At 36.0% G+C, this 18,753-nt stretch overlaps 1 pseudogene; it reads right to left on the bottom strand.

Annotated features, from left to right (window-relative positions):
* Positions 1 to 13,364: 13,364 nt before the first annotated feature.
* Positions 13,365 to 18,296, bottom strand: LOC128775887 (probable G-protein coupled receptor 160; annotated as a pseudogene).
* Between the last annotated feature and the right edge of the window lie 457 nt (positions 18,297 to 18,753).

Raw genomic sequence — 18,753 nt, 5'->3', positions numbered from 1 at the left:
GTGATTTACTCTTGTAAATTTGTTACGGCTTGCGTTGCGACCCAACATGTGATCTATCCTGGGAATATTCTGTAAGCACTTGAGAAGAATATTAGCTCATCTTTATTTCTGAAGTACAGTTTTGCTGAGTAGATTATTTTTGTTTGTCAGTGTTAATTCTTTTAGCACTTTGAGTGTTTCCCACTTTGGCCTGGCCTACTATTTTGTTCCAGACAAAACCCACTGATAGTCTGATCGGTATGTAATGGCTCGTGTTTTCCTTGCTGCTTTCAAAATTACTTCCCATGAGTTAATATTTTGATAATTGTGTGTTGAACAGTAATCTTCTTTAGGGTCCTTCGAGCTTCCTTATATCTATTTCAAGATTTGGGAAGTTTTCAGGTATTGTCTTGAAGTGAGTTTCCATCCCTTTCTTATCGTCTTCTCCTTCTGAATCCCATGATGTGATGGGTTTGTTTACTCTATGGCGTCCCGTAATTCAAGTAGGTTTTCTTCACTCTTTTAACTTGTTTCCACTTTCGAGATTTTTCACACAGTCTTTGTTTCATTTTGCTGATTTCTTCTGCATGTTCTACTCTTCTATGAAGCCCTAATGAATATTTCACTTTTGTGATTGTATTGTTCAGTTCCAGGATTTCTGTGGGCTGCTTTTTAAAAAATGGTTTCTATTTATTAAGAAACAACGGCTTTTAATGATCTTTATAATAATTTTATTACAAAATACAATACTTCTCATTTTTTTATGTATTGTTTTCCTGATTTCATTTAGTTTTCTGCCTGTTGGATTTCATTCTGTTTCTTAAAAGTTGATTATTTGAATTATTTGACAGGAAAGTATATACCTCCATTTCTTTGAGTTCAGCAAATGGAGATTTATTACTTTCTTTTGTCTTATGTGACTGGGTATTTGTGACCCATGTAGCCTTTTATTGGTATGTATACATGTGAAAGAGTAGATACCTCTTACAACCTTTCTAGACTGGTATTAGCAGGTAAGAACTTTTGCCTGTCCTGTCCCCAACTGATGGGATTTCTTCTGAAATTGTAGTTGTTCTGAATTGAAATTCAGTTGTTCTGAAATTGTAGTAGTTGTTCTTCTGAAATCTGCACTGGAGCCAGTTAAGGCTATTGCAAGGTCAGCACTGGGTTCATGGTTGGCAGGCTTGCTGTGAGGGGTTAAGATGAGCTTGGACCCATTATGATGCATGAGTGGATGACATACCTCAAGTAGGTTGTTCAGTGGCATGGTGCTGGGAAAGGGTCCACTCAGGGTCCACAGTTAGGACTTCAAACAGTGGGCCTACAACCAGGTATGCAGATGAGTATGGCTCTCACCAGGCTTCTGGGAGGTCTGCTCTCTGGTTAGTGCATGTTCTTGGCAGGACGGGGTTGGTTTTAGACCATGGCTGGGAGGGACTGGATCTGAACCAAAGGGCTATCTCAACTTCTACAGCACAGCTTGCAGTGTGTAGATCTTTGCTGGAAGGACAGATGGTGTGTCCTCTGCCATGTCACTGGGTGGGCTGAAGTAATCCCTGACCAAGATTAGAGGGTCTGGAGCTGCAAGTAGTGTCCTTTCAGGATCTCTAGGGATGCAGATGGGAATGTCTCTTTCTAGGTTCCTGTAACAGCAAGAGTGTTTACAGACTGACTGGGACATGCTTTAACCCAGCCATTGGACCCTTTCACAAAAACAGTCTGACTGAGTTGGGTGGACGTAGCTCCAGTACGTCCCAGACATGGCCAACACGGCCTGGCGCGGGTTCATAGGCTATTTTTATGTCTACAATCAGGACCAAAGTCTGTATGTCAATTACCTGATGCACAGGTGGGCTGACTCCTCTTGGAACCCTTGGCATGAGGTGTTGGTGACAGGACCAGAACAAAACACAGTTGTAACTGAATCCTCCACGGAAGAGAGCTTCTGGGGGTCATAGCCAGGACAGCAATCAGCAAATCAGCCATCCAGATGCAAACCTGCTGTGTCAAAAATGCTTTTCCCATCCTTGGGCTCTTCTCAGTCACTCCTTCGGTGTAATAATTTCTTACTTGAATCCAGAAGTTCTTATGAGGATGTTTTTGTCTGTGGATGGATGCCAAATTGTTAACGTTGAGGGCTTTCTTATTTGGCATATTGCTGACATCACTGACAACTTCCTAATTCATAATTCTTTTGTTTCTTTTTTCCTGAGAAATCACCACCAAAACTGTACATCTTCTGCCTTTGTAAATAGTCTTTCTATTTCTGTCTAAAGCTTATTCCCTTCAGGTTTGCTTCAAATTTAATAGCTTAAGATCTTTATTTGCTTACTTATTATTTGCTTGCTGCATCGTTTTTTTTTCTACCTACGGGATTATTTTCTCTATTTTTTTTTTGTGCATGCTTACTCAGTCCTAGATATCCCACTTGCACTTATTTCTTCATTTGTCTTAATAACACGATTTGAATGCATTGAGCCTTTTAAGGTATTTTCTTTTTTTTTCTCTTTGTAACTCTTCCTTATTCAAGCTTTTGCCCTATTGGTTGGTACCTGATGTCATACCTCCTTGTTACTAAATTTCGTTTTCACTTGCCACACATTGCCAAACCTATTAGGTGCATTTTGTAAAACTGACTCCATCATCCATTCTGAAATATTATTTGACTTTAGGTTATGCCATTCCACTTTTATTTGATTTTTCTACTAACATATCAGTATCCTTTGTTCTTATCCTATAGACCTCTAGTTGTTAGAGTACTCAGTGATTCAGACAGAGGTCCCTTTTCTTTCTTCATGTATCATTCCAAAGTGATCATTCAAATCTATTCATCATTAGGTCCCTGAACTACATATCAAATGTCTGCTATCCTTTTTTTCCTCTTGAGTTTCTTTCTTTCTTTCTTTTTTTTTTAAATGAGATATAGTTGACATACAACATTATATTAGATTCAGGTGTACATATAATGATTACCTATTTGTATATATTGCAAAATATAATAAATTTATATAATAAGCACAATAAATTTAGTTAACATCTGTGAGTACTCACCTCACGAGCTTCTCAAGAGAAAGTAGGAAGTTCCAATGAACATCACTATACTCCTCAAATTCATCCCTTTGCTACCATTTTTCTATAAGTTCTTATATTATCTATCTAAAACATTCTTTCCCTCATTTCTTTTACGTTTCGGCTGTTACCAATTTGTGTCATTAATTTTTCTCCATTTCTGTTTCTACAATTTAGTTGATGCCATTATCCCATGCTTCTGAATGAAAGTATCAAGATTTTAATTATTTTCTACTTCTGTGTTACCTTTTTAAATTCTGAAAGTGCCCAGGATTATTATTATTTTTTTAAATAATCTAAGACATTTCTGCTTTGTTAATTTCTTTCCTTAACTATAGCTTTGTTAAAAGAGGAACCATTTGAATCTTAGTTACTGGTATATACACAATTTATAACTAAGCTTCTAAGAGACAGTAAGTTTTCAATAAATATTTAACAAAAAGTATAATTTTGGTATTACGTTTCTAACTACTAATTTTGTAGAATATTTATAAAAAAAGATTTTGGTTGAGTTTCAGATGAATTCATATTAAATGTTTATTTAATCCTGCAGTTTTTTATTCAAGCTTCTTGTAAGATATTTAAGGGTGTATTCTCATCCCTTCTAAACTTGAGTTGGGTGAAATAGTATAAAAACTAATATTAGTAATGATTTTTAGAAATAATTCTTTTTTTATGTAGTGCGGAAATTTTTAAAGTTTGCAAATGTTTGTTATTATCTTTTAATTGATATAATAACTTAATTCTATTATTTACCAATAATAGTGGTGGAATAGAAATATATTTTTTTGCTGCACTAATGGTCGTTAGTACTAATTTCCATTTTGAGACTGCAAGACAGATTAGTCTCTAATGAAATTGTAGTTGAGAGCCACATATATGTCTCAAAATGTTTGTGTATATAAAACATGAATATTTTATATCTTATATATTGAAATGTGTGTGTGTATATATTTTAAAGTATAAAAGGCATTTGGGGAGGATATGATATTCAGTTTGCAGAATCTACTGTAACTAGGAATTTATCTTTGTATATTTTAAACACTATTTCTATCAAGTGCAGAAATACTGGATTTTATTTGCAGACAGCAAATGAAATGTTGTAACTATCTTATAAATATCCTACCCAATAAGCAAGTAGACTGATTGTACTTCTTCTTTATTTATTTATTTTTTTTAATAAAAGGAAAGATACAAAAAGGGTATTTTCTATTTTCAGATTTCTATTTTCCTGTATGTCCCCTGTATTAAGTGACTGAGTTTTAAATAATGAAAAAAATCTGTCCAATATATATTAGACTTTGGGTTAAAATTACTAATTTCTAGTGCTATAAAAATTTTGAATTAAATTTATAGTTATCGGCATTTTAATATAAAATCTGCAATTCAAGAAGGGACATAATAATTAGTTTGTTATGAAAACGACATCTTGTATTCTACTTTCCACCAGTGTAATATGAAAATTCCTCAAGGTCATTAACATTTCTTTGAAAATAAATAAAGTTCATTGGCATACCCTAATAATATTTTTTTTAATTTAATTTTTTTCCTGATAATATTTTTAAAGTAAAACCATAATAAGTAAGGAGGACTAACTTCATAGATCTATATTCCTTATGTTTCTATAGAAGGGATTTCTGCTGCATTCTCTTGAGTTCTGTTGCAGGAAAACTTTTGGTCTATCACTTAGACACTCCTCTCCAAGGCTTAGGAATAGTTACTATAATTGTAAAGAGCCTAATATCCATTTGGCTAGCTAACATTAATTCTAGATGGACTTTTTTTTTGCTGCAGAAATAGAAAATATCTAGTATTTCCCCTTAATCTACCACCTTTACCATAAGAATGGCTTTTTTGGGTTCTCTGTTCTCATCTGTAGTTAAGAAGGCAGTTCCTAGTCTTCTTTGTAATCCTCACAGCATGTACATTTATAGTCAATTATTTTGATAAAATAGTGCAGAATAAGATAAAAAGAGTGTAGAATAAAACGTTGCTAGACAAAAATAAATTTCAAAAAGTGTCTGTAACATCAGTAAACTTCACTAGGTTAAATAAAAAATTCATTAGGTTGTTAAGGAGACATATAACCAAATATCATGGGGTAGGGAATTCCCAAATTCCACACCTCCAATAAAGCAGTAATTGAACTGGGAAAGAAAAACCATCAGAATTGGGTTTTATGTAGCCTGAATCTAATAAAAACCCCAAAATACCATAGAACCTTTAATGAATAAAAAAGCTATTGATTTTTGGTAAGAAAGCACGTGACTTTTTAACTTAACCTGTCTATAGACATCCAATCTACAGTGTAGTGGCAGCAATGGAGATAAAATTCCTGTTGCAAGTTCTGGTGCAAACGAGAAATATGGATCTTAGTGTTAAAGAATTGTACTTTCCTGTTTTGACTTGTTTGTGGATTCCCTTAGGGATCAGCTCAAGGGTCTCCTTACCTTTGTTTTGCCCATCTAAGAGTAGGGCAGGGTACACTGTGAGGTGGCATTTGTTGCAAGCGCCTAAAGACAAAGATACTCGCAACCTGCATCTCAGGCAAAAGATAGTAGAGCATAGAACAACAACAACAAAATAACTAGGAAAACCTGGAAAGTGAAATCTAATGCAGAGTCATGGGCAGCCTGGCGAAGCAGTTCCTCAAAGAATCAACAACCCTGAATAAGCAGCAGCAACAACAGAAAAAACCCTGCAGAGGGCAGAGAATCTGTTTCTATTAGATTCACATTATCATATTCACAATATCCAGTTTTTAACATAAAATAAACCTGCTGTACAAAGAAACAAAAATTATGTCATACAAAAAAGGGATGCAAACTACAGGAAGCTCAGATACTGGAATTTCTAGAGAAAGATTTTAAGTCAACTATGTCCTCAAAGAGATAAATGAAAATAGCAAAACAATACTATGATAAATTATGAATGCCAGTAAAGATACATAAATTACAAAAAGAAACCAAGAAGATGTCATGCTGGCAAAAAGGGCGTAAACTGAAAAGTTCACTTAAGGAGCTTGTCATCACATTTGAATAAGCAGTATAGAGAATCAGTGAACTTGGAGGTAGTAGGTCCCTTGCTATTAGCTAGTCTGAAAAATGGAAGAAAATAAAAAATGAACTAAAGTAAAGTAGCCAAGGGACTACATCAATATGCAAAATAGAAGTCCCAGAAGAAGAGGAAAGAGAAAGAGACAGAAACAATGTTTGAATAAATAATAGCTGAGAGCTTTTAATAAAATATATGGATGTGTACAGCTGCATATTTTCTTTCAGTACAATTTTGAGACTCCAAACACATCTCTTCACTTTGTACTTCTTTTCCTTTCAGTGCTTGCTGGTGATATGTCTCCTATAGTACACTTTTCAAAATGCCATTTAGGTAGACATGTAAATAAGTAAAATCAGAAATGTTATTTTGCAAAATGAAGTGTGAACGAAAATGAAAAATGCTCTGTTGACATGTTGTATTAGTCTACTCTGGCTGTGATAACAAAATAACAGACTAGATGGCTTAAATAACAGACATTTATTTTCTCACAGGGCAGGAGGCTGTAAGTCCATGACCATGGTGTCAGCTGTATTGTTTTGTGGTGAGGCCTCTCTAGCTTGTAGATGACTGCCTTTTCACTATGATCTCACATGGCTTTTCATTGGTATATGAAGAAGCAGAGAGAGTGAGTGAGCTCTCTGGTGCATCTTTTGTCTTTTGGGTTTACTGAGCGATAACTGATAAATAAGCCTAAGGTATACAATATGGTGTTTTCATATACATACACATTGGGAAATAATTACCACATTCAAGCTAATTAACATCACCCACATAGTTAATTAACTTTTGTGTGTGTTAAAGAGAGAACAATTAAGATCTACACTCAGCAAATTTTAGGTATACAAACCAATACATAGCATATCAAGTATGAAATACGGTATTATCTGTAGTCATCCTGTTGCACATTAGATATCCTGAACTTATTTATCCTGTGAAGACAGAATCTTGTATCCTTTCACCAACATGTTTTCCTTTCCCCTGTCCCCTGTTTCCTGGTAAAAACAATTATACTCTCTGCCTGTTAAGATTTGGTTTTTAGAATTTCACTTATAAATGAGAGCACACAGGAATTATTTTTCAGTCTTTGACATATCACTTGCATAATGTCCTCCAGTTTCATCCATATTGTCTCAAAGGATAACACTGCCTTCTTTTCTAAGGCTGACTAATATTCCACATTTTCGTTATCTACTTATTCATCAGTAGATACTTAGGTTGTGTTCGTTGTGTGACTATTGTGAATAATACTGCAGTGATATAGGAGTGCAGGTATCTCCTGCAGGAGTGCAGATGATGATTTCATTCCCTCTAGAAATATACTCAGAAGAAATTTCTGAGTGTTTCCTATGATAGTTGCTTTTTGAGTTACCTTCAGTGTTTTCATAGTGGCTGTACAAATCTACATTGCCATTAATAGTGCACAAAGGTACTCTTTGCTTTATACATCTTTGTCAATACTTACCTTTTTCACAGTGGCCCATCTAACAATGGTAGGTGAAAATATATTGTTTTCATGCTTTGTCAAAGATTAGTTGACCATACATTTGTGGGCCCAATTCTGGGGTCTCTCTTCCATTCCATTGGTTTATGTGTCTGTTTTCGTACGGAAACCAATTTGACAATAAATTATGTTTAAAATATTGCTTTCATTTGCATTTCCATGATGGTTGGTGATGTTGAAAATCTTTTCACACTATTGTTGGCCATTGTGTGTCTTTGGAAAATGTCTATTCAGATCCTTTATCCATTATTTCTACTTGGGTTATTTTCTTGCTGATGAGTTGTTTGAGTTCTTTCTATATTTTGGATATTAACTCCTTATCAGATATATGCTTAGCATGTATTTTCCCATTCTGAAGGCTGCCTCTTTGTTTCCCTTACTAAGGAGAGTTTTTAGTTTGAGAAAATCCTTTTTTTTTTTTTTTTTTTTTGATTTATTTTGCTTTTGTTGCTTTTGCTATTTTGTCATATCCAAAAAAATCACTGCCGGTCTTAAGAAGCATTTTTCTGTGTTTTCTTCTAGAACTATTACAGTTTCAAGTAATTTTTAAATTCCTTAAAATTTAATATTTAAATTGCAGTCAGTTAACATACAGTGTTATATTCGTTTCAGGTATACTATCTAATGATTCAACAATTCTACACACAACTCAGTGCTCATCACACCAAGTGCACTCCTTAATCCCCATCATCTTTTTCACTCATTCCCCACACTCCTCCCATCTGGTAATCATCAGTTTGTTCTTTAGAGTTAAGAGTCTGATTCTTGGTTTGCCACTCTCTTTCAGTCTCTTCCTTGCTGTGTTCATTTGTTTTGTTTCTTAAATTCCACATGTGACTGACACCATACAGTATTAGTTTTTCTCTGACTGACTTATTTTGCTTAGCATAATAGTCTATAGCTCTATTCACATTGTTACAAGTGGCAAGATTCATTCTTTTTTTAATGACTGAGTAATATTTCATTGTATATGTATACCATATCTTCTTTATCCATTTATCAGTCAATGGACATTGGGCTCTTTCCATAATTTAGTTATTGTAGATAATGTTGCTATAAATTTCAGGTTGCATGTGTCCCTTCAAATCAGTATTTTCGTATTCTTTGGATAAATACCTAGTAGTGCAGTTTCTAGGTCATAGGGTCATTCTATTTTTGACTTTTTGAGGAACCTTGATACTATTTTCCAGAGTGTCTACACCAGTTTGCATTCCCACCAGCAGTGCAAGAGGGTTCCCCTTTCTCCACATGCTCACCAGCATCTGTTCCCTGGATTGTTAACTTTAATGGTGATATCTCATCATGGTTTTGATTTGAAGTTCCCTGATGATGAGTGATGTTGAGCATCTTCACATATTTCTATATATTGCCATCTATAATGTAGTCTTCACAAAAATTTCTATTTAGATTCCTTGCCTATTTTTAATTGGGCTGTTACTCTTTCTGAGGTCATATTTATAAGTTCTTTATATGTTTGGATATTAACCTTTTATTGCATATGTTTTGTTAAATATATTCTCCCATTCAGTAGGTTACCTTTTTCATTATGGACACTTTCTTTAGCTGTGTAAAACATTTTTACTTTGGTGTAATCCCAATAGCTTAATTTTGCTTTTGTTTCCCTTGCTAAAGGAGACATCCCTAGAAAAAATATTTCTATGGCTAATGTCAAAGACATTACTAGCTATGTTTTCTTATAGGAATTTTACAGTTTCAGATCTCACATTTAGATCTTAATTCGTTTAGAGTTTTGTTTTTTTCTGTATGGTATAAGAAAGTGGTCTAGTTTCTTTTTTCTTTTTTGTGCATGTTGCTATCCACTGTATCCAACCCCATTTAAAAAAAAGGAAGGAAGGGAGGGAGGGAGAGAGGGAGGGAGGGAGGGAGGGAGAGAGGGAGGGAGGGAGGGAGGGAGGGAGGGAGGGAGGGAGGGAGGGAGGGAGGGAGGGAGGGAGAAAAGATTTTATTTTAAGTAATCTCTGCACCCAAAGTTGCATGCTGTATTAACTGAGCCAGCAAGGTGCACCCCCCAACACCACTTGTTGAAGAGACTGTCCTTTTCCTATTGTATATTCTTGCCTCCTTTGTCATAAGTTACATTGACCCTAAAAGCATGGATTTATCTCCCGAGTTTCTATTCTTTTCCATTGATCTATGCATCTGTTTTGTGCCATTACCACACTATTTTGATTACTGTAACTTTGTAGTGTATCTTGAAATCTAGGATTCTGATACCTTCAGTTTATTCTTCTTTTCAAGACTGTTTTGGTTATTTGGGTCTTTTGTGGTTCAGTACAAACTTTAGGGTTAGTTGCTTTAGTTCTGTTGGTACTTTGATAGGGATTGCTTTAGATCTGTAGATTGCGTTGGATAGTATAGACCTGTTAACCACATTGGTTTTCTACTCTGTAAACATGGAATATCTTTACATTTGTTTGTGATTCCTTCAGTTTCTTTTCACCAATACGTTATAGTTTTGGGAGTACTGGTCTTTTACCTCTTCTTCTTTATTCCTAGATATTTTATTATTCTTGGTGCCTTGTAGATGTGACTGTTTTCTTGTTTTCTTTTTCCAGTGCTTCATTATTAGTGTATAGTATGCAACAGATGTCTGTATATCAATTTGTATTCTGTGACTTTGCTGAATTCATTTACTAGTTTTAATAGGTTTTTTTTTTGGGGGGGGGGAGGAATATTTAGGGTTTTCTGTGTCATCACATCGTGTCATCTGCAAATAGGGAAAGTTACTTCTTCCTTACCAACTTACATGCCTTTATCTCATTTTCTTGCCCAATTGCTTTGGTTAGTATTTTCAGTACTTTGTTGGATAAAAGTGGTGACATTGGACATCCTGATCTTTTTACTGACTTTACAAAATGACGACAACAACAACAACAATAACAACAGCAGCAACAACAACAACAACAAAACCCTCAGTGTCTCCTGGTTGAGTATGATGTTAGCTTTTGAGTATGACTCAGGATTTCTGCTTCCTTCAGTTTTATGTTCCCTTTCTCTCTCTTTTCCTTCTGGGATCCCATAATGCAAATGTTGTTACGTGTGATGGTGTCCCTGAGTTCCCTTAACCTATTCTTCTTCTTCCTGTCTTTGATTTGGGTCCAGCTTGGTTGCTTTCTGTGTTGCTTTACTGTCTTTCAGCTTGTGAATCCATCTTCTGCTTCCTGTAATTTGCCATCGATTTCCTCTAGTTTATTTATTTATTTTTTTAATTTCACTGAGTTCTTATCTCTGATTGGTTATTTATTTATTTTTTTTTATATGTTCTCTCTCTTTGTTGGAGCTCTGACTAGTGTCCTCCACTCTTTTCTCAAATCCATTGGTTATCTTTCTTACCATTACTTTGAATTCTCTGTGAGGCATATTCTCATCTCTGGGCCAGCTAGCACTTTTACTATGGTTTTGTCCTATTGTTTCACTTGGATCATATTCCTCTGTCTCCTCATTTTGTCTCACTCTTTGTGTCTGTTTCTCTGTGTTAGGAAAGTCAGCTCCATCTCCTACTCTTGAAAGTAGGGGTCTTATGAAGAACAGGTCCTGTAGTGCCCTGCAGTTTGATGCGCCCTGATCACCCTGGCACTACAGGGGGTGTCTTCTGTGTTTGTTGCATGCACCCTACTCCTGTAGCTGAGCTGTGTTTGCCTTCAGCCTACTCATATGCAGTGGCTCCCTTTGTGGCAGTCAGACCAGATGTCTGCCTGTGAGTCCTCTATTGGGGCTGTCATAGAACCGAACCATGTCTGGTTAGCTTTACCTCTCCCCAAGGCAGGAGTGACTTTGGAGTAGTGGTCACTCTTGGGGCTGCCTGCTGTCAGGCACCACTGTGAAGGGCCGCATGTGGAATGGGGCATGTTCTGAGATTAGCAAACAAATTTTCCCACGTACCCCAGGAACTTTTTAAACTGCTGCTTCTGTGCTGTGTCTCAACAGTGTTGTTTGTTTTGCTGTCTTTTCCTGGGTAGGGATTCCAGTCACCCTCCAGTTCTCTAAGAGCCAAGTGCGCTGAGTTTTAAAGTATCTGGAGTTAAGTCACCCTGCTTGTAAAAACTCAAGCAGTTAAGTCCTACTGGTTTTCAAAGCCAAATATTATGTACTGGTCTTCTGACTGCAGGTTACTCAAGTCTTGGGGGCTTTGAGTGAGGTCCCTTCCTTTCCCTTCTCTGTGCTTCTGTTATCCCTATTTGCAATTAGTCTTGACAGAGATTTGGTTCCTAATGGGTTATCTGACCCTCCTACTGTTTTCTGATATGGCCTCCTCTGCGATTAACTGGAAAGACTGTTCTGGGGCTTTGAGTCATTTTCTGGGTTAGATGTATCAGGGGGATGAGGTGAGCTTAGGATCCTCACACTCTGCCATTGTCTCAGGCTCCCAGCGGTACAGCTTTACTCTAAATACTGCTTTTGCTGTATCCAGTAAATTTTGGTTTCTTGTGTTTTCATTTTCATTTGCTCAAGACACTTTTTTGTTTTCCCCATTGATTTCTTACTGACTCATTGGTTGTTTAGGAATCTGTTGCTTACTTTCCACATGTTTATGAATTTTCCAGTTTTATTATGATGGATTTCCAGTTTCATACCATTGCAGTCAAAAAGATATTTGATATGGGCTTTAATTTTCTTAAATTTTCAAAATTTGGTTTATGTCCTAACATATGACCTGTTTTGTGTATGATTGAGAAGAATATGTATTCTGCTACTATTTTTTAAATGTTTCTTTTTGAGCGATAAAGAGTGTGAACGAGGGAGGGGCAGAGAAAGAGGAAGACACAGAATCCAAAGCAGGCTCCAGGCTGTGAGCTGTCAGCACAGAGCCCAACACGGGGCTCAAACCCACAAACGTTGAGATCATGACCTGAGCCAAAGTCAGACGCTTAACCAACTGAGCCACCCAGGACCCCTGCATTCTGCTACTACTTGACAGACTCTTTGGCATATGTCTTTTGGGTCCATTTGGTCTATTGTGTTTTTCAAGTCCAGTCTTTATTTGCTGTCTGGATGATCTATCCATTGTTAAAAAGTGGCTACTAACATACCTACTACTATTACATTGCCTTCTAATTCTTCCTTCAGATATATTATTTGCTTTACATATTTCGTTGCTCCAGTGTTGGAAATATACATATTTATAATTATAATCTCACAAGGAATCAATCCCCTTATCATTTTTAATGACCTTTTTTCTCTTTACAAATTTTTACGTATTTTATGTAAGAATGGTCACTCCTGCTCTTTTTCGGTTATATTTTTGTGGACTATTATTTTCCAGCACTTTACTTTCAGATGTGTTTGTTTAAAGCTAAAATCAGTCTCTTGTTGACAGCAGATAGTTGAATATTAGTATTGATTGTTTTTTTTTTCTTGCTTTGAATTTAATAAGAATGTTTAAGTTTATATATTATTGGCAATGAATCTCAGACTTAAATAACAATCTGCATCCAGTAGTTTTTTGGGTAACATGGAATTGGTATAGCCAGATCTTAAGTCATTTTAATTTTGTGTTAAATTAATATTTGTAACACATGGTGTTCCTGAATGCACAGAAAACATTTTCCTGGAATTATTTTGTTTTTAATACCATCACCCCTTTTAACAAATTTTGAAAAGGTATGAAAGTTGGGCCTAGGGAGGGGAACTTCAGTTCAGTTCAATCTTTATATGTCATGAGTCGTCATTCTTTCTCATTTGATAATTATGATTCTGACTGTAGTTGTCATTTTTAGTTAGTTTTAACATGACAAAATTAACAAATTACTATTGATATAGGCTTCTCAGCTTGCACAGATTATGAATTGTAAGTGAAATGAAGGAGCATTTCTAGTTGACAAACGGATCCACAGGTAATACAATGTCTTTAAATTAAGCTTGTGACAATTAAACCAATAAACATAGCAATGAAGAAACTGTCTACAAAGTACAACCATGGAATGTTCATTCAATATATGCTGGAATCTGTAGTTTAAGGAAAAGAGTAAAATTACTTGAAGTAGAACAAATGGTAACCAGTTATCAAGAAAACAGGTAACAGACTTGGGCAAGAGGGATTTTTTTTAGAGTGCTTTAGTATAACTGGAGTGGATGAAAAGGGAAAATATAAGATAGTCTCATTTATATAGGAAGTCATCCTAACAGCTTGTACCAATGTAGTCACTTCTGACCAAAGTTTATAAAAGCCATAAATAAAATAATCACCATGGAAGATGACAGCCAGTAACTCTGAATACCAGTAAATAAAGGACATTGACTAAAATAAACCCTCAGTTCTGGTAGATGGCTGGGTCTCCCAAACATAAGCAAGGACTGAAATCCAAATTAAAATTACTGTGAAGAAGTAAAATAGAATAGTTTTGGCATGTAAATACAAGCTTGGTGGGTTTAGAGAAATTCAGATAATAATCTGTACAAGCTATCAGGAAAACTGGATAAAGCAAAAAGCCCTAAGTCACAGAAATAATTGGAGTAAATAGGCAGATGTGATATTTAGTAAATGTAATACCCAAAAGTACAAAATCCCTGAAGTAGGAAGGATATAATTGGAAATGTTTAGTAAAAGATCAATGAATGCTGATGAAATGCAAAAATACTTCATAAAATTTTGATAGGTGTTTTTTCTTCTCATCCCTAGTGTGAGGATATTTAGTAATATTTTCCCAAGTGTAATCAAGGATAGAAGACACTTACCATGTAGGGGATGACTTCCTTGATTTAACTGATACTGCATGACCAATTCTCTGTAGAAAGAGCAATTAATGTTTTTTAGTCGAATATCAGAAGGCCTGCCGAAATACATATGATAAAACACTGCTTCATTTTATCTACTATCCTATGCTTTCTCCAATAGGTCTTTCGTGGCTGATGACCTTCCAATTTCAATTCTACTGCCTTGAGTTATCTTACTTTTGGTACCAGGCATACTCAACTGCTATGCGACTAAATTCTGAGGCACCAAGACTCTCGGCTTACCCACTAAGACCCTGGCACTGGCTGCCAGACCAGACACATGCTGTGCCCAGCCCCACGGGACCACAGAGAGACGGGCAACTCCCTAAGCACTTTTTGTTTTTTTTCTAATCTGATTTACCGCACTATGTCTTTTGTTTGAGGATTTAATCCACTTACATCAAGGTAACGTTTGATATTAAGGTAACTTTTGATATTAAGATAATACAGTAATGTTATTAATTATAGTATTCTTTATCAGTACTCTGGGTATAACATTCAACTTCACTGGCGGAGAAATCCTCTGACAGTCTTTTGGGGGCTCCTTTGTTATGTCATTGTTGCTTTTCCCTTGGTAATTTAAAAAATTGGGGTGGTGTTTTGTTTGCTTATTTTGCTTTGTTTTGTTTTGGTCTTTGGCTTTTGATAATTTCATTATAAGATGTCTCAATGTAGATTTTTTACACTCAATCTACTTGGGGTTCTTTGGACTTCACAGTTATGCACCCCCAGATTTGAGAACTTTCCCCCCATTATTTATTTATATAGATATTCTGCCCCTTCTCATCTCCCTCCTTCTGGGACTTTAGGGACTCCAGAATACTGGTTAGTGTATCTTGGTTAGCTTGGTGGGATCCTCAGGTCCCTTTGGTTTCCCTTCCTCCCTCCCTCTCTCCTCTCCCTCTCTCACTCCCTCTCTCCTTCTGTCTCCCCTTCCTTCCTCCCTCCTTTCCTTCCTTCCTTCCTCCCTCCTGCTCCCCCTCCCTCCTTTCTCCTTTTCCTCCCCCTCCCTCCCTCTCCCTTCCCTCCCTCCGTCCGTCCCTCCCTCCGTCCCTCCCTCCCTTTGTTCCTCTTCTTCCTCTTTCTCTTCCCCTTTCCCTTTCTCTTTGTCTTCTTTCCTGCCTTCCTTCCTTCCTTCCTTCCTTCCTTCCTTTCTTTTCTTGTGATGACTGGATAAATTCAAGTGAGCTGTTCTCAAGCTCACTGATTGTTTCTTTTGCTTGACCGATCTAGTTTTGAACCTCTCTAGTGACATTTTCACTTACTATTATATTCTTCTTGTCCAGCATTTCTGTTTTTGTTTGTTTGTTTGTTTTGTGTGCTTGTTTGTGTGTTCGTTTTGTTTTGTTTTGTTTTGGCTGAGCTTCTCATTTTGTTTATATATTATCTTCCTGTTTCATTTAGTTGTCTATGTTTTCTTATAATACACTGAGCTACTTAATATAATTATTTTGAATTCTTTATCAGGCAGTTAGCATATTTCCACTTCTCTTGTGTTAGATATTGGAAATGTGTTTTCTTCCCTTAGCTGTGTCATTTCTTTTTATTCTTCATGTTCCTTGTAGATTTCTTTTTTTTTTTTTTTTTTTTTTTGCCTATATACTGGCTTTGTTCTTTGAGGAATCCATTACCATTTCTTCTGGTCTTTACAAATTGGTTTTAAATGGCAGAGTCTTTCCTGGTTATCTGTGTTCAATATGAAATGAGATGGACCCTAGGAGAGTGTGCTGTAAGGGTGGGTAAAGCCTTTACTATAAAGTTCTTTATAGGTTTTGGATGCTCACCCTTTATCTGATATGTCATTTGCAAATATCTTTTCCCACTCTGTCTGTTGCCTTTTAGTTTTTGTGTTTTCCTTTGCAATGCAGCAGATTTTAATCTTGATGAGGTCCCAAAAATTCATTTTTGCTTTCAGTTCTCTTGCCTTTGTAGATGTGTTGAGCAAGCTGTTACTGTGGCTGAGGTCAAAGAGGTTGTTGCCTGCTTTCTCCTCTAGGGTTTTGATGGTTTCCTGTCTCACATTTAGATCTTTCATCCATTTTGAGTTTATTTTTGTGTATGGTGTAGGAAAGTGGTCTAGTTTCATTCTCCTGCATACTGCTGTCCAGTTCTCCCAGCACCATTTGCTGAAGAGACTGTCTTTTTTCCATTGGACGTTGTTTCCTGCTTTTTCAAAGATTAGTTGGCCATACATTTGTGGGTCCAATTCTGGGTTCTCTATTCTATTACATTGGTCTGTGTGTGTCTGTTGCTGTACCATGCTGTACATGCAGTACCAGCAGTACCATGCTGTCTTGATGATTCCAGCTTTGTAGTAGAAGCTAAAGTCTGGGATTATGATGCCCCCCATTTGGGTTTTCTTCTTCAATATTACTTTGGCTATTTGGGGTCTTTTGTGTTTCCACACAAATTTTAGGATTGTCGTTCTAGCTTTGAGAAGAATGCCAGTGAAATTTTGATTGGGATTGCACTGAATGCGTAGATTGCTTTGGGTAGTATTGACATTTTAACAATATTTATTCTTCCTATCCATAAGCACTTCACACCAGTCAGAGTGGCTAAAATGAACAAATCAGGAAACTACAGATCCTGGTGAGGATGTGGAGAAATGGGAACCTTATTGCACTGTTGATGGGAAAGCAAACTGGTGCAGCCACTCTGGAAAACAGCGTGGAGGTTCCACAAAAAATTAAAAATAGAACTATCCTATGACCCAGCAATAGCACTGCTAGGAACTTACCCAAGGGATACAGGAGTGGTGATGCATAGGGGCATAGGATGCATGGGGAACGAAACTTGTACCCCAATGTTTATAGCAGCACCTTCAACAATAGCCAAATTATGGAAAGAGCCTAAATGTACATCAGCTGATGAATGGATAAGGAAGATGTGGTGTGTGTGTGTGTGTGTGTGTGTGTGTGTGTGTGTGTGTGTGTGTGTGTACACACAATGGAATACTACCTGGCAAAGAGAGAATGGAATCATGCCATGTGCAACAACATGGATGGAACTGGAAGACCGTGGGGGAAGGAAAGGGGAAAAAATAGTTGCAAACAGAGAGGGAGGGAGGCACACCATAAGAGACAAATACAGAGAACAAACAGGGTTGATGGGAGGATGGGGAAGAGGGGGAAATGGGTGATGGGCACTGAGGAATGCACTTGTTGGGATCAGCACTGGGTGTTTTCTGTAAGCCAATCTGACAATAAATTTATTTAAAAAATAAAATAATTTTTCTTTGATGAGGCTTATTTAGATTTCTAGCAAATATATAAGAAGTAGAGAAGTCAAAGTTTGTCTATAAGATGGTAGATGAAAATTTAAGACATTTATCCAAATGAATAACAACATATATTTTAACTGTATTTTCTGAGAATTTAGATGATGAAGGCTAATAAATAAAATCTCCAACTTTTAATGATTGTGGGCCCCGTTCATGGGCTCTCAACGAATCCATACTTTAACATTTACCATGTTCAGAATGACTTGGCCAAACTTCAAAGCATGGGCTTTGTTTCTGCCTCGAGTATAAATTATACATCTGCCTCATGGACAAATAACCTAAAAAAAAAATGTTTTTTCAAACATGAAATAAGCCTCCCTAAATTCCTATGAAACTAAAGCCATACAGGCTTGCACATAGTAAAAGCTTAAGATAAAGTCTGTAACTTTCTGGAATGTCTTTCATCATGATGATCTGTAACTCTTTGTGTAAAACACATATAGAACCTTACACAAAATGTTCCTTAGCTGGAGAACTCTCTTTGTGAAAATTATATATCCTGAGGAGCTGTCTTTTGCACATATGGGACAATATCCTTAATCTTAAGAGATAAGGGGTTGTCTTTATACAATAATTTAGGAATTTTCTAAAGACTCTACACACAATAATTATATAGTTATACATTGAGTTAACCCAGAGACAGCAAGATATGCACAGTTGTTGAATTTAGAGATAGAGTATATCTATTTTTTAATTATATTTTATTTTTTCATAATTGATAACATTTCACCAACTAAGTCATTTTAAGAACAGTACTTTAAACACTACTACATTAAGAATCATTTATATAAAAATTAGTATACCAACTCTGAGTAATAAACATTTTTTTCAGTTTTCATTTTTGTTGCTGTTAATAAACGGAAATTACCACTCTTGAATTTTCAGCTGAAGATATGCAAAAGGAAATGTAAGGTACAAGATTAGTAAATCTGTATTTTTGTCTCAGATATCAGACGTATATAACTTAAATCTATGTAAGTTAAGATATCAAATGTAAACATTGTAGGGTTTTCAAAGATTAAGTACTTGGCATTAATGTCTGCTAAATGCCCCCTCTTCATATTTACCAAGAGAGAAGGGAAGACAACTCATATGGTACTTCTTAGAGTTGAGATTCTTTAAAATGGAA

Source organism: Panthera pardus, unplaced genomic scaffold, assembly GCF_024362965.1.
Source record: "Panthera pardus isolate Hobbes unplaced genomic scaffold, ASM2436296v1 HiC_scaffold_97, whole genome shotgun sequence".
NCBI classification, from domain to species: Eukaryota; Metazoa; Chordata; class Mammalia; order Carnivora; family Felidae; genus Panthera; species Panthera pardus.
Note: the sequence above shows the minus strand (reverse complement) of the source record. Positions and strands in the feature narration are given on the sequence as shown.